The sequence below is a fragment of the Amblyomma maculatum genome, chromosome 2, assembly GCF_055883805.1.
Source record: "Amblyomma maculatum isolate TAMU_Amacu chromosome 2, ASM5588380v1, whole genome shotgun sequence".
In the NCBI taxonomy this organism is placed as follows: domain Eukaryota; kingdom Metazoa; phylum Arthropoda; class Arachnida; order Ixodida; family Ixodidae; genus Amblyomma; species Amblyomma maculatum.
In genome coordinates this window covers 225,670,361-225,693,334 of record NC_139345.1, presented here as the reverse complement: position 1 = coordinate 225,693,334, position 22,974 = coordinate 225,670,361, and the positions used below count along the sequence as shown (strand labels likewise).

The 22,974-nt window shown below is 43.9% G+C and overlaps 2 long non-coding RNA genes across 2 annotated transcripts in view; both read right to left on the bottom strand.

Moving 5' to 3' along the window:
- LOC146201417 (uncharacterized) overlaps positions 1-22,974 on the bottom strand; it is a 203,854-nt gene that overhangs the window by 114,530 nt on the left and 66,350 nt on the right. The window lies entirely within an intron of this gene.
- On the bottom strand, positions 5,651-7,547 carry LOC146201418 (uncharacterized). Its single transcript, XR_014705343.1, has 3 exons — positions 6,896-7,547; positions 6,673-6,812; positions 5,651-5,857 (listed from the first exon to the last, which is right to left on the bottom strand). It is a non-coding gene; the product is annotated as an uncharacterized LOC146201418 (long non-coding RNA).

The following is a 22,974-nucleotide window of genomic DNA, read 5'->3' as shown; positions in this document are numbered from 1 at the left end:
CATACAGTGCATTAGGAGTGCACAGTAACTGTTCAAGCTTTGCAACCTGTCACCAAAGTTGCAAGATCACTTGACTGGGTGACAGCAGTGCCCTCAGCACTGCATGTTCTGAGGGCCCCTGTCCTAGCCTCAAACAGCAATGAGCTCCCTCGTGAGTTGTCGAATAAACTTTCTTTCTTTATATCCTGTTTTCGAGTTCTATACATACCCAATGCTGATTTTCCTTGCATTCTTTCCTCCCACATTTTCCTAATTCTGCCTCCTTTACCTGCTTTTCAATGCTGCTGTTTGATGATGATGATGATGAACTGGTGGCCATGCCCTTTGAAGCAACGCTAATAGAACTAAGATCAGTTGCCAAACTCTACGGGTTCTCCATGCTGCTGAAGCGGCGCTTCAATTTTAACACGAGGGGGCGCTGCCGTCGAAACAGGCTCTATCTAGCCGCTGTTTGGCCGCTGTCGAAGCACAATCAAACGCTGCGGGCCCGGCCGTTCGCCGTAGCATGTAGCATTCGGGAATGTTAAATTACTTGGTGTCCTAAATGCCGTACTTATCGTTAATTACAGTCACCAATCAAGTCTGAACCGTGTGTGGCGAGCATGCTGCAAAACTTTACTGCAGCAACTCGAGCGATACAGGTGAGCGCTGCTCAGGCAACGCTACCGTTGTTTTTTTTTTTTTGTTTGTTTTTAGGAAAGTTGTTTGGCTAGTTTCTTCCCCGAAGTGGCATACGAGAAACGTGCAATAATGTTAGAGATATGATCATTGCAAGGTTAATCGTCAGTTCGAAGTATGTTTCTGCAGTTTCTGCTCAACCGCATGCATGTGCATATGTTTAGCAAAAAAAAAAAAAAAAAAAAAAAAATTACCAGCGCTTTTTCAGCAAAGAGCCGCATTGTCTGTGGTGCAGTTTAACGGAATAAGCGAATTTTGCGCACTGCATTCATTTCGTCAATAAGCATGCATGTGACTTTTAGCCGAGCGCAATCTGTGCCGCGAAAAGCGCGAACTTCTGCTTCTTGAGTTGTCGGTTTCTTTCTTCCAGCAAGAGAAGAGAGGTTACACAGGAGGTTAGACGCCAACAACTCGAGACAATAAAATTTAGTCTTTTTGGGATTCCCAACTGTGGTTTATCGTTACTGGCCTGTGCCCGTGTCGCAAGTACATTTTTTTTTTTGCGACCTCTCACGCAGTGGGCTATATATAGACACACAAGTAAATCTAATTCTACATTTTATTCACAGCACGTTTTCACACTTTACTGAATGCACGAATTACAGCAGGCGAGACTTCTTCCTTGCATTTTTAACCTGACTACTCACATTGCTCCTCTCGGATAGAAATCGTGTGTAAAAAATGCATGAGCATTACCAAATAAAACTTCACCACTTGCACAGTGAACTGTGCAGGCTACAACCTATTCGGGGTAGCTTCCTGCTCAAAAGCAGGTCAACAATCAACCAGAACAGATTTCCAAAAACATTTTCTGTCTTTGTTTGTCGCTCGACCACTGACTTGATGCCAGTCACCAGTTCAGTCAGGGAGCTTGAAGGGTGCTTGAGCACTCCAGGTACAAATGAGCGCTTTTCAGTTAGGGAAAACCTTCGGTACACATCCTTCAGCGAGGTTCCATTTGCCCCTATCGATTTTTACTTCCTTGCCATTAATGGTATGACTGTACGTCTTCAGTATGTCTTCATCGTAGAGATGAAGATCGCACACACGTGATTTGTCAGAAAGTTTCCTGTCAACACGCGGAATCGCGCGGTCCCATGCCGCACAGAGATCCGCGTCACGCGGAGCCGAGAAAAAACGCCTCGCTGTGTTGTCAGTGTTGTCGCTCTTGTAACCGCTCGCACAGTCCGGCACGCAGCACGTCGGCATGGTTACTGTAGCCCCTTCAACTTTGCACGCTAGCACAGGTAGCACAAGAAACGATCACTGCAGCAGCCGAGTCGGGAACGCACTGTACTCATGCTGCCCGCACTGCACGTGTTCAACCCACGTTCGGGCCGACGAGAGCCTGGTAGAACTGCAGCGCCACTCAAAGCAGCCAGCGGTGGCGGCGCCGCGAAACAGCTCTCAGTTTGGCAACTGATCTTAGTTCTATTAACGTTGCTTTGAAGCGGGTGGACACTCACACAGTATCCGGCCAGAGTGAAAAAAAAGAGAAAAAAAAGAAAAAAAAAGTTACACACTGAGTTGCGGAGTTACACACACACGCACACATAGGTCACATCGGTCACTCACACAAGCACACACACAAGCAGTAGCTGCCACCAAACACCTCCTATCGGCGGCGCACAGTCTTCCACCACTCGGCTAAGCGCTTCTTGGTGGTCTCCACAGCTCCCCCTCTGACGCTGCCGCCCGCGTCCTCTTCCTGCGGCTGCTTGGTAGATGGGGTCGAGAAGCCAAGCGCTTTCAGGAACGTGGCTCCCTTTTGTTGTGGCGGCTGGAGGCCCTGGCAGTGCATAACCAAGTGCTCTGCGCTTTCGTCCGCCGCACCACACACTCTGCACGCCGTGTCGTGTATAGTTGTGTCGAACCGGCTTTTGTACACCAGGGTCCGCAAAGCCCCCGCTCTTGCCTCGAATAGGAGGCTACTCCCGACACTGTTGTCATACAGTGTTGCGGGCTTGGGAGCTAATTTATGGCGGCTGTACAACGCGAGCGTGGTCTTCTTGCTCATTGCGTCCCGCCACATTTCGCTCTCAGCTGCCCCGACACGCCGACGGACCTCCGCTGCCCATTTTGTTGCGGAATCGGTGTCAATATGGTTCTGGAAAGAGCCGTACTTCTTTTCCAGCTGGTACAGGCAGTACAGGCTGGTACGCCAACGCGCCAACGCCATGCCAACGCCGCCGATACACATAAGTTAAAATTATTAAGAAAATGAACAATAACTTATTTTAAGCCACAATTTTAAGTTATAAATTAGTATTATAAAGGTTTCACTTGCTGTTGCGCACATTTTTTTCTTTTGCTTAGTTTATGACGACGTAGGGTGACGTATTTTGTGCGTGGCAGCAGCGTAGTACTAGTGCCACGGTGCGTGTCACTAGTCTCCGCCGACATTTTACAAAGAAAACAAAACAAGGGTACGTCACATCCGGCAAGTTATTCCTCCTCACTTCTTTCAGCTGGCGCATGCGCAGAAGCGACGGAGCATTCCAATAAAGAAGGTCTGGGGGGGAATTCTATAACGCTCTCAATTTCGCTCTCAAGTTGTAGAGCGTGACGTCAAATTGACGCGGCTTTCACGTGACCTTAAGACGTCGATCGTGACGGATTACGGAATCGACCAATTGCCAGTGACTCGTAGCATGACTCCGCCCCTGAGATCTCCGTTCCGCGGTCGTGCCTACTGCTACACATTTGTCGCAACGCTAGCCGAGGCCGACGAGGGACCGTCTCCTAAGTTTTTATGAAACGGCGCAGTTAATACGCAGTAAATAAAATTAATAAATATTTATTCTGCTGAGGAACTGTATTTACAACTAATTAACATGAAGCATAAGGAGATACGTTTTATGCTTCGCAATTAAATTTGCTCTTTAGTAACTTTTTGTCTCCGCGAGGGCACGCTGACGGTGTCAAAGAGTGCACATGGCGGCTTGCCAGAAAACAGCTGATTCCTCGGCTAGTTGCTATTTTCCGTGCGTCGCCTGAAATCGAGGTCCTGTGCGGATGTCGTGAGCAGCTGGAAAAATCCGATTGAATACAATGAAGGCTACGAACCTGCAGTGATCAGCGTGGTGAAAGCGTTGGGCATGAAAATCGACTAAGTCATCAGCTTACTGAAGAGTGTCAGCGTTGTCAAACAGTGTTTACTATCGATGTCAAGAGCGACGAGTGGGAGGTATGTGGTCTGCTGTTCTGTTTGTTTAAAAGAAAATACAAGAAGATCATGAAGGCTACATTACTGTGTTTGCCGACAGAGGAACGTTTGCACTTGCAGTAAGGCAGGTGGCAGCTAGATCCGACACACGACCCTCCACCACGGACTCCTCATGCAAGCCACGGTGACAGTCACTCCTGTGCTTCGCAGCCAGTTGACTTCGGCCACATCGGGCTCCGTTCCCGATATTCCGTTGATGCTTTGATGTTGATTGTTTAGTCTCTATAAGGTACACAAACTGTGATGTTAATGCTTCCTATGGTGTGTTCAGAGAAAGAAAATACTTTATTCAGAAATTTGATATAGTGACCGAGGAGAGGACGAGCTTGTTCAGCCAGGTCTGGACAGGGATGTGCAGTATGTTGTATTTCGCGCAGCAGGCTGTGTTTGTTAGTGGCACATTGTTGAAACGTTGTCAGTGTCTGTTCATGTTGAACGGTATCCCCCCCCCCTTTCGACGGGAAAGGCAAACACATCACGCAAACTTGGTGCGCGATGCCGGAGGCGAGCTGGTGAATCTGCTAAATTTCCCTAGCCTTATAAACAAGGGGCCCACCAGTGAGGTGTGCAGATTACCTCGAAGGCGAAGAATGTGTGCTAGTTTTGAAGTGTCATCATGGAGTCTGTGCAGTGTTTCAAAAAGATGTTCATTTTACACACATTCCTCATTCTATTACCTTTCCATGTTGTGTGCATTATGTACAAACCATTTCAATTGAAAAGCCAGTTTGCACAAAAGATGCTTTTTTTGATTATTTGGTGAAAACAACTTTGAAAATAAATTCCAAGGTCAAAAGTAGGTGACAATTAAGTAAAGAGGTGCTTATCACATGGTTATGGTGTATGAAAGAGCGCTGAACACGGGTTGAGGGGAGCCTCAGTTTGAAAGCCGAGCCCACATTTCGATTTTGTTTGCTTGGTTGGTTGGTTTGTGGGGTTTAACGTCCCAAAGCAACTCAGGCTATGAGAGACGCCGTAGTGAGGACTCCGGAAATTTCGACCACCTGGGGTTCTTTAACGTGCACTGACATCGCACAGCACACGGGCGTCTTGCTTTTCGCCTCCATCGAAAAGCTGCCGCCGAGGCATTTTGGCTAGCAAACCAAGGTTCCTCCTCAACCCTTGTTTAGTGCTGTTTTGTATTGAGTAGCCATCTTATTTCCCTCGTTCTACCATGTTTATGGTGTAAAATATTTTTGAACGCTCATGTCTTAGCTGCCTCTACTGTCTTAAAGCTGCTCAGCAGTCCCCTTGCAGTTTTACACGTTTTATTAGTGTACATAACATCTGCTCACACATTGCCTTAACGATGTATGTGTGATGCTTATTTTATTTTCACCAGAATTTTGTAATCATTCAGCAATCATTGTGGGCACTACAGCCTAGTATTTGTACACCATTCTCCTAACAGCTGTTACAGCATTTAGCACTGCGAGCAAGATCTCTAGTAGTATACCATCCAGCTGGCATTTTTACCTCTGATATGTAAGCGTTGTGCACACTGCACCATGCATACAGTACCTATTTGTATAGGTAGCTTCAATATGTTGAAAGGGAGCGGCTTCTTTGAGCCCGATAATTATTCTGCAATATACATGTCAATGTTGTATGGTCATTGTACATCAAGGTAAGTGTGCTGGTATGTATGATGTCTCTTTCTCAATAAAAACACTCGAGTGAAATACAGCGGCCAAGAAATAAGTGCTTCTACTGAGTATATGTGGCAGTAAAAAATCTTTGGTGCCATTTTCTGATTCCAATAAGCGTCATGGATATTTATTACCTTGCTGTAACGCTACGCTTTTCGGTTTAAGCATGTTTACCACACAGCTAGTGACCACAGCCAACTGTGCCAGGCTGCAAGGTGATAGCAGAGAAGGGACAGCAAGTTGGGTCTGGGATGACTTGGCATTGGTGTAAGCAGCCATGACTCCAGCGGGTAGTCACAGTCTCCTGCATAACCAAACAATGACATCCACTTAAGTCTGCCTTTTGCATGTTCTAGTATACAATCAAAGATCCATACCAACTAGCCCACAGTGAGGTGGTAAACATTCACAGGAATGTTGGCAACGTGTCACAGGGCTGTCCAAGCAAGCATCATTGTAAGGATAGCCTTGTAGCTTCACATTGATATAAACAAAAATGTGTTAAGGTTACCTGCACAACACAAGCGCTACGATTTCTTAGGCAGTAAAGAGATTTCAAACATTGAATATTTGGTTCCTGGTGCCATAACACTAAATTTGTACATTAACAAGCATTCATATGCATAACTAGTCCGTCTTATGCATGCAGCTTCAGCGAATTCAGACAATCGATCACTCGCCGAAATACAAGTCAGCTTCTCTGTAAGGCTCGTAATCCAACCAAAAGGTCTCGTTATCACACAACACTCTTCTAGTTCTTGCTGAAACGAAAAGAAGCAGGCGCTTTTTGCAGCGTACTCACACTTTCGAGTAGCGAACGTGTCGTAGGGAGGGAGCGTAACGAATGGGGGCAAGGCACTACAATCCCTAGTCCCTTCGTCCTGTATTTTGAGGTATATACAGGTACTGAACTTTCGTCAGGTGTCGCTGGGTAATCTCGAAGACAACAGCTGGAAAGAAAAGAGATCTTTCCTCTGTTCGTTTTTTAACAATGCGAGGGGAAACGAGTCCTTTTGGTTAGAAAACAAGACTTGCAGAGAAGCCAACTTACAGCAAGTGGTCGATTGCACATATTAATGAATATAGTTCGATAACCGACGCGGGTTTTTTACAGCTTACCCAAGAAAAAGTCGCAGGCGTTTAGCAGGCCTTCGTTCACCTTTCGGCGTGCAGGAGTACCGCTAGACGAACGCGTTGTTTGGAGTCCTTGGTCCCACGGGGCAACGAGGGTCAAAAGTGCGTATGTTCGCGTCGCAGATCTGTAATAAAATAGGCACAATACAAGTTTACAATGACGCTTCGAAGTCGTAGCCAAACACACACAGTCAAAACCAACACTTACTCACTACTGTGATGTTCACAACGTAGAACCCCTTGCCTAGCGACTGCTTTCCATATCGCACCGCGGCGCCTTGACGACAATCAGCGTTCCGCCCGATGGCTTCCGCTATCAGTGCACGCACCTGCTGATCGATGCCTATGCGATGCAAACGATGTTACGTTCCCGACGCAAGCTGGTAGCCCCCGATAGCAAAAAAACGCGGTGCGCATGCAGCCGCAGTGGCTGCGCACTCGTCCGTGAGCTGCGTGAGCCCCCGTTCATCGATGTTCGTCGGCAATCGCCGCACAGTCACTCCACTTTCTGCTGGTTTCCGAGTTGAACAGAGTCGGAACAACTAGACCGGTACGTCAAACGCGTCTTCGTCCTCCCTTCTACGCCGTGGATCGCGCCGACACAACTGTCACACAGCCAGCGCAACGCTATAGCAACGCAAGGAACACAGCCGCCATTTTCGCTCTACTCAGTTGACTGGTTTTGGGGTTACCTCGTTTCGCTCACAATTTCAGTCAATATTCAGCTCATGGGCAACGTCACCACTTTAGTCTTGTTGATGACGTAAGCGCAGTCACCGGTGAGATCAGTGATGACGCAAAATTTCAGTATGGCCGCCGACCAATAGGAGCAGGGCAAGTTGAGCGGTTTGAGACTGGTTTTGTATTGAGAGCGTTACAGAATTCCCCCCCTGGTCTTTATACAGTGCCTAGAATATATAACTACAGTGCGCCGCCATTTGTAATACGTCCCGCAGTGAAAGTAGCTTGCAGCAGTGCCGCACTGTACCATTTGTTGACAAAAAAAGAAAAAGAAAGCAACCGCAAATGAAATATTGCACTTAAAAATTAAATTTCAGGCTCTATAAAGGTCCGCATAGATGGTGTGTTTTAGTTTTCGCCTGTCAATTCTGTTATACCATCCATGGCTGCAGCTGAGATGGCAGACGACGCGGCCTGGGAGACACGAGAACACCATGATATTATACAACTTCGAGTGTCTCAGAGAATTGCAGTGAACAGGACATCCGACCTAACGACGCCGAAGCGTAGCTATATATTATCAGTAGGGCTTCCGTGTAAGCAATTCTAGGTTATATGAAATGCGAATCACACTATAGGTCGCGGTAGTGCGCACCTGTTATCATACAAGGTGTTGCGCAATTAGACGCGCGCTGTAGAATGCTTCTCCCAGCTAAACCGCGGAATCCTTGCAGTTCAGATTTCGCACAGAAATCACATTTTGTCACTAGTATTTTTTAATACTAAATTTGTTTGGGGTACTTGCCTGATTCGATCAGAAGAAGTCAGATGTTCCCATCGCCTGCGGCGGCGGCGACGCCAGACGAACCGCTGCCCCAGCGATGGGACTGGCGGCGCCACCTCATGCTGCTAACAACAACTCTGTAGCAGGAAAAGAGGGGGCGAGCGTTTCTGGCAGGTTTGAGTTGTAAGCAGCATGAGGTGGCGCCACCAGTCCCATCGCTGGGGCAGCGGTTCCTCTGGCGTCGCCGCCGCCGCAGGCGATGGGAACATCTGACTTCTTCTGATCGAATCAGGCAAGTACCCCAAACAAATTTAGTATTAAAAAATACTAGCGACAAAATGTGATTTCTGTGCAAAATCTGAACTGCAAGGATTCCGCGGTTTAGCTGGGAGAAGCATTCTACAGCGCGCGTCTAATTGTGCAACACCCTTTATGTGCCACATATATTAGAAGTGAGACATATGTACCACAGAAAAAACAGGGTGCTCGCATTTGGGCGTAACAGCTGGTTGAATATATTACGAAACGAGCTGTGGTGATCATGCAAAATAATAATAAAAAACTAAAATCTTTATTTAATGCATGCGGGTTGAACTATAGTCACGCGGCACATATTATATCTGCCGAATTTTTCAGCGCTGGAAAATATTTACTTACTGCCCCTTCTCAATGATTTTCCAGGTACGCTGTTTTTGAAAGAGAAAAGAAAAAGGAACACTGTAGAATGATGGAATGCAAGGACGTCTTCAGTATACAAACAGGGGGCTTCTCTGCATGTCAACTTATGTTGCTGTAAAGCCCACCCATTATGATATTTTTTTACAAAAAAGTACCCGATATCCTCTTCACTGGCTGTGATGCTGCATCGTGGGCGGACGCCGGCAAAGCAGTGATAGGAATTGGTTAATGTAATAAAAAAGATCCATGTTGAAAATTTATAACTTTTGCTACAAATATATTCGACAATTTAGCTCAAAGGACGGGATTGCTGCACATATATTGGTCATGTTAATGTAAATTGCTTGCCCGCAGAGTGAACCGCATGCAAAGGTGATGACAAGACCTGTTTCCACTCATAGATACATGCTTCATCTATGCCAATAAACAATGAACAAGAAGCAAATCAGCAATTGCCAAATAATTCTTCAGCTGGTAGCAACATTAGAATAATAAAACCATTGTGTAAGTTGTATTATTGTTTGTGTTACATAAGTAATTATCTGATCTTTTCAATGTTATAATTATTATGTTGTTATAAATTATCAAAGAATATCATTATGTTGTATTATAAACATTATTTAACATTACAAAGCAAAATCCCTTTGATATAGTCTTCTCTACATCGTTATGCACTTTTTCAATAATAACTGTAAAACAACATAATAAAATATACTTGAAGCAGTGGGTTGCAGAATTTTCTCCCTGTCTCTTACCGCGAAGACATCTTTAACTAACAGTACTTTGCAACTAAATCTCTTAAATTCTGCCTGCAACAGAGCGCATGCACAGATATAGTATTTTGTTAGAAAGGTTTGCTTACTACCCATTCATCACTACCCCGTGGGGCACCCTTTTTTTTCTATTTACATAAACAATAAAGCAGAGGGCTCTGGCTACTCATTTTCACCCACTCATATGAATCACCTGGTCTGACATTAAGCATTACGTTAACATATCTACATAATATGACACAAACACAGTCAGTACACTAGCATATAAAACCAAGTACTATATAGCACCTCTTAATTATGGCCTGGTTATTATATGCTTGGCTCCATGCATGATATCGACGTGAGTGCACCGAGTTATATATGTTGTTTAGTGTTGTGCAGGATCATATATATGTCACTATATGACTTGTTGGAGTCACTCTAGCTAAAAATTGTTTAGCTGTTTGACTGGAGATGTAAATTTTCCATCTGGAAACAAAAATGCTTTTCAGATGGATAGGTAGTTCAATAATCCAGCCTGAAAACTGTCATTCTGGCAGGAATATATATGGTTTCCAGCTGGAAAGAAGTGATTTCCCGTTCAAAAGCCCAGCTGTAATTCAAATTATTTTAATTCAATTCATCTAATTTATGCTGAACATTTCATTTATGAACTCTCGGACAAAAAACTGCAGAGACAGTTTAGGACGAGGTAAGGGAGGCTGCAGTGACAGAATTATCAAAAGTTCAAACAAGAAGTTTCTAACGAAGAAATTCAGCCTTTTCTGAGTGCATATAAATGAAAGATGAACCAAAGTACCACCAAACTGCAACATTACTATTCCTAAAATAACATAGCAAAATGCACACGAAATTCCCATTTATAGGTTCAGGGAACAAGGTACCATGCATTGCACAGTAAAATAGAAAACACAGGCCCCTCTAGAAATATTGAACACAAGACTTTGTCACTCACATGATTGATATTGGAAAAATACAGTTTATTTAGTAGAACCAGCACTGTACAAGTTAAAAGACTGAAGGAGGTAATTTACCTTCCCTACCAGCATGCAATAGTTAAGGTGGGAACAGAATATGACATGGTAAACTTGATACTGGGTCTGAAAGAGGGCATACCTACAACAGGAGTTTTTTGGATACCTGCTCAATATGACTATCCCATGTCAGCTGACTTGAGAATATACACCTAGGATTTTATGCTGTATCACAATGTTTATTTCATGACTTCTTAATTTTAAATTGAGGCATGGGGAAACATGTTTGTTTTTAGGAGCAAAAAAATTCCTTCGATTTTAGTTTCATCAATTTTTAGGCTGTTTATTTGGTGGTAGAAGTAGTTTTTACAGTGCACTAGCCGTTAGCCATTTCAAACATATCAAGTTTATTAGTTGAGCCAAAAAACAAACTTAAGTTGATGCATGAGATCATTTATGTATAAATTAGATTTCAGAACAGCCCAAGAATGCTGACTTGTGGAACATAGGTGCAAATCCCTCTAACTGGCTTAAGGAACAAATTTCTAGTTCATCCCAGTTGGATAACAATGGATCCCCAACTGTAATTCAACTGCGATTAACTGGAAATTTGTTCCTTAAACCAGTTAGACCAGTTAAGGTTTTCACCTGGCATAGCAAATTAGAATGATAGCCATTGATGTGAATGTACCGAGTTCAGCCGTTTAGATATGATTGCAAAAGAGCATGGACACTAATCTAATTTATTAAGAGTCACATGGCATAATAAATAAAACAAAAATGCCAAAAGTGAATAAGTCAGCCTTAATGTTTTAACCATAGAAGGGCGGATCGACCTGCCCTTTCGAAAGCCATGCCAAGATTTTGATAAAATATTGTGCTTGACTATGTCGAGGTGGCTTAGAATAACCTTTTCAAGGCCCTTGGAAAATATTCTTTCGTCTTTTATATATGACCAAAACTTTTCCTTATTTCATGTCATTTAGAAAACTTCCAGATGAAATAAGCAACTAGAGGTTGAAAATTCTGTAAACATGTAGTGCTAACAAATGTCAACGTCGAAGCTAGTGTACCACAAGAAAGTATGATACACTTACGATTCATCTGTGCGATGGTAAAGAGGGAGTTAAAGTGGCCCCAGTAAAAATAAAAACAAAAAAAAAAGCACTGGAACCCCCTGGACTGTCAATCGTACTGATGCACTCAATTTTTTTCCAATTGGAATTTTTCTTTCAAGTAGGCAGCCCAATTGGGCTCAATGGGTTCCAGTTGGAATTCATAGGAACCCACTGGAAAGTCTACTTGGAACACTTGATTCCATTTGAAAATCTCATTCCAGTAGGTTCCAATTTGATAGGTCACTTGGATCCTGCAACTACTTGTGCAAAGATAGTCTATAGAGTGCCATCTGTGCATAACTATAGTATTAATCAGATCATATATGTTCCAAATGATTACTCGGTTAAATGAATCTTTACCAACTGGTTAGCCCACTTTATCAAACCCATTGCACACAGTGAGACAATTACCATCTGAGTCCAATTGGTCTGGCCAACTGCACTGGGTGTATCCATGGGAACATTTCCATATTTCACAAAGAAAACAAACACAATATTCAAAATAACAACAATCAGCAGTTAACTTCTGGAAGACAGAAAACTGGACGAGTTGGTTTGGATATATGACAATCAGTAGCTTAACCTGTAAAACACAATTCTTCCTCTTACTATCGCTGCGCCTACAAAATTAAATGAAATAGCTACACTTGAATGGCAAGACTGACCCCAGCATGAGAGTAGGAATTAAGAAGTATGTTTGCTGGGTGTATGGAATCTTGTGTTATATAATGCATCTGTGAAACTGTACAGTATTGCATTTCTTATGCGAGACGTATGCTTGCCTTACTCCTTGATATCCATCAAGCATGTTTCCATGCAAATTGTAAGTCAGTCTACCTTTTGTCCCATTCGGTATGTCCCGTTGGACCCATTGTAAACAATGAGTGTGACCCATTGTATATACGTACCATTGGAACATCCCATTGGACCCACTAAGTGCAATTGGTCTCACCCATTGGCTGCAATGGGTTAAGTGTCAAAAAACACCATTGGTTCCAGTTGGAAAATTAAATGGTTACAGTTGAAAATATCCAATTGGTCTTTTTTGACTGAGCTCGTATAATGCAGGCACTGAAAGCATTAATTCAGGTTGAATAAGTACTAGTACTAGAACCCCTTTATAGTAAAGTCACTCGGACCAGCAAATTTCTTTACTATATCTGCTTATCAGAGCTGCTGAGCCTAGTGGTAAAGAGTTTAAAAAACTTTGCTTTTGCGTTTCTATAGGTATATTTTAATTCATGGGAAGTACGTCGGCGCGGCCAGACACACTTCAAATTTTTGTCAAATATGTATTTACTATAAAAGTGAAAAAATTACAGTTGTCTGCAGAAGACGAACTGGGACTTGAGTTTTCATTAAATGTAACCATGAGCTGTTTGCTGTAGCAAGTTCTATGCTCAATTCAGTTCAATTGGCTAGCCATTTGGTCTGTACATCAGATGTCAGTTTATTTTCAAGGTGAAGTTAGCAAACAGCTGGAGATATATATGGCTTGTTTCTCTTCACTGGTACTTGAAGCAACCACAGTCCCAACAGTCTTATATTTTAAATAATATTTTCCAAGTGCTGTACTGGAAGCTTCACTTTCAGAAGACTGCACATATAAATAAAGGAATTGCAGTACTCAAAAGCAGTAGATTACTGCTTCATGTCTCCTTATCCATAAAATGAATGAATGAATGAATGAATGAACATTATATAATTTACACTTGACCATAGCAGCTTGCAGTTGGTAATGTTCACGCCATAAACATTTCCACCTGTCTCTCCTCCCCCTCCCCCCCTTTTCGCCCGTGACGGCAAGTGTAGGCACCACTGTGCCTATAGCTGACACAACAGTGAGTGCTGCTGAGCACTTTCAACTAGTTTTGAATTTCAACCACCTTGCACCATCTGTCCCTTCGACAGACCCTCGACGCCACACGTACCTTAAATTCTGATCGGAGAATGGTTGTGACTCAGCAACCGCAGACGAAAAAGCCACCACTCTGTAGCTTGAAAGTGAGTGACCCAGTGCAAAAGCAACATAAACAATAAAATGGCATACAAGGGAGCTTGCAAACAAAGCTAACGAATTACACGGCAATATGTATATTAATCCCTCGTTATAACGAAATCAGCGGGACAGCGAAAAAATTCGTTATAAGCGGTATTTCGATATACGCGACCACTTGACAAAGTCTTGACCAGTCGGGCTTTAATTGCACCAAAACTGCAAGCAAGTCAAAATAAATATTTTCAGTGAATCAAAACTTTATTCATGTGCAAAAAAAGCAGTGAGCTTTGGTTGCTTGAAGTTCTTACCGGGTGCAAGCAACCCCTGCTCTAATTTGAACAAGCTCTGCACGAGGCCGTGGTCGCCGCCCATACATTCAACCTTATTTCGTAGCAGGCGTAGGTACTCCCGTGTCTGCACCATAGTTGGCACTTCACGTGGCTCTTCGTCTGCTGGCTCTTCGTCCTCGTCGGGGCCGCCAACAGCGTCAATTATTTCCGCGTCCGTCGCTGGAGCGACCACGGGAGCAGCCGCGTCAGCCAACGCGAATGTGTCGAAGTCACCGTCTACCTCTTCGCCAGCAATTTTATGTACAGCCTCGTACAAATCGCTGCAAGTTTGGTCATCGTCAGGCTGGTCATCGTCAGGGTCGGTGACGGCGGCACGGGAAAAGCCGGCGTGCGCAAAGCAGTTGGCGATCTTCGAAGGTGCAAGTTCTTTCCATGAAAAGTTTAGCAAATGGATCGCACCAAGCAAATCAATGCTGTAACTCTTGCTGGCATCATACGCTGTGAGCATGCGCTGCAAAAGAGCCTTGCGGTACAGCTTCCGGGTGGTCTCAATGATGCCCTGATCCATCGGTTGCAATACCGCGGTAGTGTTGGCAGGCAAAAATTCCAAAGTGATCGCCTTGAGGTGGTCGATCTTCCCATGGCTCGGACAATTGTCAATGATGAAGAGTACTTGCCGATTCTTTGCGCCGAACCGTCTATCCATTAGGCGCACGTAGTCTTCAAAAATTGCAGCAGTCATCCAAGCTCGCTTATTGCTTCTGTAGACGCATTCATTTGGAACAGTTGCATTTCGGAAGCACCGCGGTTTCTCCGCCTTTCCCAGTATCAACAAGGGAAGCTTGTCCTCGCATGTTGCATTAGCACCAAAAAGCACTGTGACACGCTCCTTGCTCTGTTTTCCTCCGGATGAGGATGCGCCAGGGGTCGTGAACGTGCGATTCGGTAGCATTTTGTAGAAAAATGCTGCCTCATCAAGGTTGTAGATGTCTTTGTCTTCATATTTTTCAAGTAGAGCTTGGAGCCGATGTTGGCGCCATACGTCTACAGTGTCACGGCTCACGGCTGCGCTTTCGCCAACGATCGTCTTCGAGGTCACGCCGTGTCGTTTTTTGAAGCGCTCAAGCCAGCCATTGCTGCATTTGAAATCCTTATGCCCCATTTGGAGGGCGAGAGCTTCGGCTTTTGCAGTAAGTGCAGGTCCATTTACAGGGAGATTTGCGCTCCTGGCGTTCTTCAGCCACTGTAGAAGTGCACCCTCCACTTCCGGATATTTTGAATCACGATTCCTCTTTCTCTTTGACGAGAAACTCTTTTCAAAGCCATCCAGCACAGCGTCCTTATTTTTCAACACAGTTGATAAAGTTGACGGCGGTATGCCAAATTCCTTCGCGATGTCAGTTTTCTGCCGGCGGCCTTTTTCCACTTCTTTTATCAGCAGAACTTTCTGCTCCAAAGTCAGACATTTTCGCCTGGAGACTGACGGAGCCATTTGTCACTGTAGACCACAAGAACACACGCGAGGCAAGACTAACGTAGCATTCCGAATAACACGCAACCACGTGGCCTGCAGCACGGATCCAAATGCATGCGCCGTCGGCGCGAAAACGGCGGGCGAAGACGGCAGAAGCTTCAAAATGTGGTCATGCCTTCAGGTCATCTCACTGTCCTCGTCGGAGCACGCTGGGGATGACGGTTGCAATGGCGGGCTTCGCGTGTGCAGACGGAAGAAAGGCGACCGGAGTTCCGAGAAGTATGAAGCACGGAAGGCCTCGCGAGGTCAGGAGGAGGCAGGAACAGCGACAGCACTCAAAGGGTGCGTTCCAATACCCCCTCGTAGACGTCTACTTAGACGGCTACGCGAGCAGCCGCCATCTTGGGACGCGTTCCAATTCTCGCGAAGCAGTCTCGCGAAGACGGCTTCGCCGAAGTCAACATCGATGCAGACTACTTTGCTGTCTAAACATGGCGGACAGAGCGCGTTTCGCGCTGAGTGAGTCGCGCGTGCGGTGGTTGCAGTAGCTGTACGGTGGTCGTGCTCTTTGCGAACGTCGGAGTATGCATAATGAACGATCTTTCAAACGTGAGTTGTTACGTCAATGTATGCGCTAGCTAGAGGCTAATTTAGCTGTCTTTATGGTCGTGAGATATAGCACTGCAGATTCTTTTACCGCGCTAAGAGGAAAGCGTGCGTTGGATGCTGTTGGTCTTCTTTTTTTAACTTGTCGACGACTTTCTTCAGTCTGCTTCAGTCTTGATGTTATCGACGAACTCGTCGCACCTCGCCGGGAGTCAGGACGGCTGCTGCACAGCGCACGTGTGTGCTTCTATCTTGCTGTAGTAGCCGTGGCAAACTCTTCCGCGGATTTTCAGTTAATCTCGGAAGAACGAACTCGCCTGACGATGCCGACTTGTTGCGCATTGATTTTTTTTGTGCCTGTACATTATTAAAACAAGTTGTCTTTGGTTTCCTCGTCTAGTGACTACAGACAACAGGTGTAACGGCACAGTTTTTCGTTTGCTGTAGCCGGTTATCACCTTTCGTCCGTAATCGCCTCAAGTTTACAGTATTTTGCATGTTTTCATTTTTACAGCTGTGTGAATGAGACATCTGAGAAGCATGTACACTTCAGCATCAGTAATAAAAAAAGGAAAAACGGACTAACGTTATCTTCCGTCAATTCGTGAGCATGCTCATTGCGTGAGAAGTCTGTCTGCTACAAGTTAACCTACTAATAGTCCATCTACATTGTGGCGATTACACATGTAATATTGTTGCTGCAAAAAATCGGCGAACCGTTAAAAACGTGATTTTTACCTGTATTGTCGTAAATCTTTAAAGAAAACAGCGTTATAATAGTTGTACAAACTTTTTAGTTCAACCTTTATGCCGCGAGGTGACGCTAGGCGTAAACAGGTCATAGAGTTTCTTACTCTTACCTAGAGGGAAAGCTGTGCTGCCGTCTATGGGCGTTTACATGGAGTTTCCAGACGGCCAGTTCAGCCACCATGGGCGCTCAAAGCATCATGGGCCGGTGAGCTACCGAGTGCAGAACTACAACTTTTGGCCAAAGCTAATGCAAAGATAAACGTTGTTCTACCGTAAATAATGCCCTAAGATTGAATATTGCGACTATAAATTGTAAAGAGAGAGAGAAACAGCATGTCAGTGTGATATTTATCCAATATAAGCGATGGCTCTTTCTCCTATTGGCTTAGTTTTGAGCAGCACAAATACCAATATTTCGCACTTAATAGGCAAACTTTGAAATAAAAAAAATGTTATGAAAATATTTATCGTTGCGCCATCACTTAAGGAAGTTTTTAGTGGAATTTCGGGAAACAGAAACCATTTATTGGCGACGTGTGCTTTTGCGCCTTCGCTACTATGGCTTTCGCAGTCTATGTACGCGCCTTCAAATGATGATGATGACGAAAAAGAAACATCGCAGTAACGCCACTCCACGTACCCGAGAAACACCGACTGTCCCGCAACAAGTAGCACACCGGCCCATGATTCTTAGCGCGCCCATGGTGGCTGAAGTGCAGCGCCCTCAGCTTTCCCTCTAGTTAGTGTGAGGAACTCTATGAAACAGGTAGACGCGTTCCAATACGCGAACCTGTAGACGTCTACGTAGACGTCTACGAAGCAGTCTTGCTAGACGTCTAAGAATTGGAACGCACCCAAAACTGGCAGCAGGCAGTTCAAACGGATCGCACAGTCGACGTGCATGCGCACTTCGCAGATGCCTATCTCGGTGAGGGAAGGCGAAGCCACTTCGGGAGGGAGGTGGGGGGGGGGGGGGGGGGAGGTGCGCGGGAGAGGGTGCCTTGATGCGCGTGAAGCCCGATGCGCGCGGTCTCCCACCTCCCCATGCGCGCGCGCTTGGCGCGCATCGAGGCACCCTAGCGCGGGACGCTGGGTAGCGCATGGGTAGCGCGGTAGCGCCGCTTATTCCGCTGACGCTGCCTCGCCGCCGATGTTTTCGGAAAGCTGTCCGTCAATTTAGGCGAGTCCACTTCGGGAGCTGGGGGGAGGTGCGCATGACGCTGGGTAGCGCGGTAGCGCCGCAAATGCCGCTGCCTCGCTGGCCTCGCGGCCTGCGACGCTCGAATTCGTGTGTTTTCGCAAAGCTATCCGTCGGTTTCCACCGTCAAAAGAGCAACAAAGCTAACGACGGACCTTTTTCTTTCTTTTGTGCTAGCGCCAGAAGAGCTCTTTCCAGCGGTAAAAATTTGCTCACCCAACACACCCCATGCCAACGCGGTCTTTTGGCCACTTCAGCATCCAAGAGACCGCGCTTTTCTGACATCGCAAATCATGAGAAAAACATCAATTTTGTGCAGATTCTATCACGGGGGATACCAACGATACGATTCCGACCGGAGTTGACAGGCCGCGCGACGGCTGAGGACTGCGAAAGCATTGCTGCTGGTTGCTGTCGCTCCGTTTTTGGGTTTTTAGATACCCGCTCCGTGCTGAGCGGTATGCGCTAGCGGCAACGACAGGCGTTGGCGTCGCATGACACATCGCCAGTGGCTGTTACCGCTGTATGCGCAAAAGCGACGCTGCCGCTCGGCGACGCCTCCGCTCGCCACTTCGCTGTAAGCGGGTCAAGCTCTTCGTGCACTTCGAGTAATGCGGCTTAAAATGCATGCACTTGGGTCGGGACCGGAAGATATTTCGAATAAAACGATATTTCGAATAAAGCGATTTCGTTATAACGAGGGATTACTGTATATATATAATGGAATAATAATGTTGGTGTACATCAACCATACTCACAACAAAATGCAACTTCAGTGCCCTCAGAGATGGGGAAAAGAAATCATTTACCCTGGAAGTATATTTATTTACCAATTAAATGAGGCAATGAGAACTACTTTAGTGCCTGCAGTGTCTTGCATAATTTATTCTTAAGGGTGGCAGAACCAATTTATCAGTGCATCGGGTGAAGATAGATTTCTCTTTTGGTTTTAATTTAGCGAGGGACACAAGAAAAGCAGCTGCTGTGGGAGAAGAGAACCTCAGATAATATACTAGTTGGTATTTAGAGAGGACATTAATGCAAATAACCTTATATTTAAGAAAACAAATCTGCTGTTATGAGCTGTATAACTGTCCCCGACAATTAATCTAATTACTTTCTTTTGAAGCATTAGTAACTTATTAATGTTAGTGGTTGATGTAGTGGCCCAGACCAAATGGCAATAGTTAAGATAAGATTCAAATATTGTGTTGTAGATTATCAACTTTAGATTTTGAGAAAATTCTGAGACATCTGCAAAGGACACCAACAGACTGTGGCACTCTTTTTATGTAATCTGTTCTGTTCCTTCTGTATGTGCATCAAAAATGACGCCCAGCGATTTAAAGCTGTAGATAATTTCTATTCTGTTATTAATTTTTAAGGTAAATAAAATGGGCATTGATAAAGTTGCTTTAAAGTTTAAAAGTCAAAAGAGATGTCTTACAATTGACAATTTTAACAAGTCCATTTGATCTTAACCGTGACTGAAGAACAATGTTTCCTCTTTTTAATAGGTTACTTATATATGGACGAATCAGTAAGAAAAAGCTTTTATCATCAGCATACAGAACATATAAAACGCTGCAAAACTACACACGCTGCACCTTCACTTCTTGCCACCGCTGCCTCATGCTTTCTGCTGCACAGTGCTGGGAATGTTCGCCCGTTTCTTCCCCTTAACTATTTCTTGGTACACTTTTACTCTCCTTTACTCTCTGAACGGACCGCGTCGCTTCCTTTCCATGTTTGTAGACAGCTTTTTCCTTTTTTATCCTACGCGCTGCGTGCTTTCCCTCACGGCTACAAGGCCTTTGTAAAGTAGGCTTCTTCTGAATACTGCTAAGTCTGGTGGTAAAGTCACTTAAAAGGACACTCAGTGTTATTTTTGTCTCGAAATACAAATATATATATATATATATATATATATATATATATATATATATATATATATATGAAAAGGACACTCAGTGTTATTTTTGTCTCGAAATACAAATATGAAAAGGACACTCAGTGTTATTTTTGTCTCGAAATACAAATATATATATATATATATATATATATATATATATATATATATATATATATATATATATATCTTTTCCCCGTGATTTTAGGTAGTACGCGGGCGGCGATGTCATATCTTGGGAGTCGTCGCCGCGGCCAGGCCCACTTTACTATAACCGATTTATACCAAAATTATCTTTACATAAAGGGGGGGAAAAGTACAGCTGTCTATGGAAGATGGACTGGGACTTCAGTTTCACTTTACTATATCCGAGTTTATTACAACGGGGTTCTACTGTAGTTATATGCTGCATCAAGTGGTGAACAAAGCTCAGTGTTTCTAAATGCATCCATGAGTTACCAATTAATACTATCGATATTATCATATACATTCTGTCAGAATCAGTAAAACTGTATGCTGCAGAACATGCATGGTACAGCTAGTGAAGTGAAACTGCAGTTCCATTTTGCCGCCTATAGATAACTTCAGTTTTTTTTTTTTTTTTTCATTTGATGTGCGTATGTCTATATATACAATCCACATAGTAAGTATAAGTATTTAAATAGCGCTGCAACCCGATGGCTCAGTGATTGGGTGCTCGACTGCTCTATTGAAGAATATGGGATCGATTCACGGCTGTGGAGACTGCTTGGAGGTGCCCATGTGCTATGGGATGTCAGTGCACAAGTGGTAAAAATTTATGAAGCCCTCCACTACAGCATGTCGCATAACTTGAGCCGCTCTAGGATGTTAAAGCTCATCCCAGACGAAAAAATACAATCATTTTCTGCTGGATTATGGAACCGTGTACCGAAATTATCCAACTGGAAAACTGCGATTTCCGGCTGGGAAAAAGCAATTCCAGCTGGACTGACATCTATTTCCTGCTAGATTATGGAACCAGAAATCATGCATGCCCAGCTGGAATTTTGAGATTTCCAGCTGGAAAATTTACACCTCCAGTCAAGCCTCTATCTGGAATATCATTTTTTTTCCAGCTGGAAAATATGGCCGTCCAGCTAGAAATTCAGCTGGAAATGTGCTTTTCCAGCTGAAATGGGTACGTTTGAACAAAGTCTACTAGGTGTCTATTTTCATGGGGGATAACCGACCTAAACCTAGTTACTAAGGGCAATTTTAGTACACTCAAATTAATGTGCTTGATATGTGCGCCATCTTAAATGTGTGTCAAATTCAGCTGCCTATGAAAACAGCTTGTATTAAATATATGACGGTACAATGCAGATGTTTTAAACATTAAATATCTCAGTTTCTCTTAGGCATGCAAATGTTCAACACAGCATGCCTCTCCAGGGCATGTAAGTTTCAAGTTACATATCATTAGCATAATCGCATTCACTATACAGCTAGGACAAAGGCATCTATAGTTTTTCTCCAACTAACCCTCTCCAGTGTAAACTGCTTTATCCCTACAAGCTATCTACTTCACCAGCCCACCTGGCTATCTGGGTCCCCTTGTTACATATATCTTTTCCTGGAATTCATTCCTTTACATCTAACTGTTGGATATCTTCCCTTTGAGCTCCTGCTGGTTCACTAATCCACTAGGCTCTCTTCCTACCTTTGCTGCTGTCTTAGATTCAATTTCAAGCCTTTTTGAAGTTTCTATCTCATCAATGGTCACAAGCAAGGTATCATATAGGTATCATATACTCTTGGAGGCATATCGATTACCAGCTGCTAGCCCTGATTTCAGTGGGAATATACTTGCCAGATGCACTACACTAGCATTACAATAAAGGTGCAATTCACAATAGCCCACATTATTATTTTAGATACATGAAAAGATTATCACTTAAAGTCAGGGGGGTGTCATTGTGTCTGAGAACCCTCATCAGTTTTTATGAGAGGTCTGAGACCCCCCGCACTTGAATATATCCGGTGTCCAGCACTGCACGAATATGAAGCAGGTGCATCCGTTTGGCAAAGGCCTTTATATTGCCTCATCGTTGTCGTCAGCCAAAATATCACACTTTTGCGGCAGCTCTGATCGGTCGAGACAAGATGACGTCATGGAGGTCTCCACCAATCGCAGAGCACCACCACAGTATGCGCAAATGCGTGGCTTATATGGCCATATGGCAATCAATGACTGTTTACTAATCAATTAATGGCTAACTGCAAATAAATGACTTATTATTTATTTCATTACTAATTACACATTAATGCCTAATTCATTCATAATTACTAATTAATGCCACACACCTGGTAAAATCAACCACACAACAGTAAATGTAGAACAACTGCAAAGATACAAGGAGCGCGATCTCGTCGCTGCCAAGCAGAATGCACTGAATAAATGCACTTGCAGAATGTGAAAGAGTAGTCACTCGCTTTACTTGTAGCAGCACTCATCGCTACATGCGCAACAGTCGCGTAGCAGAATGCAGCACTCAGGCTTTCGCCTTTCATCACTTTAGTCGCCAAAGTGTCCTCGAATTTTATTCTTTTCAGTGGCAATCAGAGAATGCTTATGATTGTTAGAAAATTTTGCAGCAAGTTTTTGTAAGAATTATTACTTAATTTTAGTAAGAATTAGAATTTTCTAAAACCTGTGATGAAGAAAACAAAAGTTAGTCCCTTTACACAGAGGCTGGAACTAATTAAGGTATTTTCACACGCCATCTCTTCGGTTTTGCCGGTTCGCACTGTGTTTTGGTACTAGCTGAGCAAATTGTCAATATGCTCACGCAATATTATTCAGATGATGTACTTGTCACCAGACAAACCAAGCTGGTAGCTCTTACAATATTTTTTGCTAATTTTCATTGCGTTCACTTGAAGTGTAAAAATTATAGCATATATATTTTTTACTTAGTTGATTTTACATTTAACATGCAATTAAGATTGCACTTTCTATATGAAGTGCTTTAAAGAAATATTGCATATTTTACAAGTGCTGACACTTTGTTGTTTCACTATAAACTGCTTTA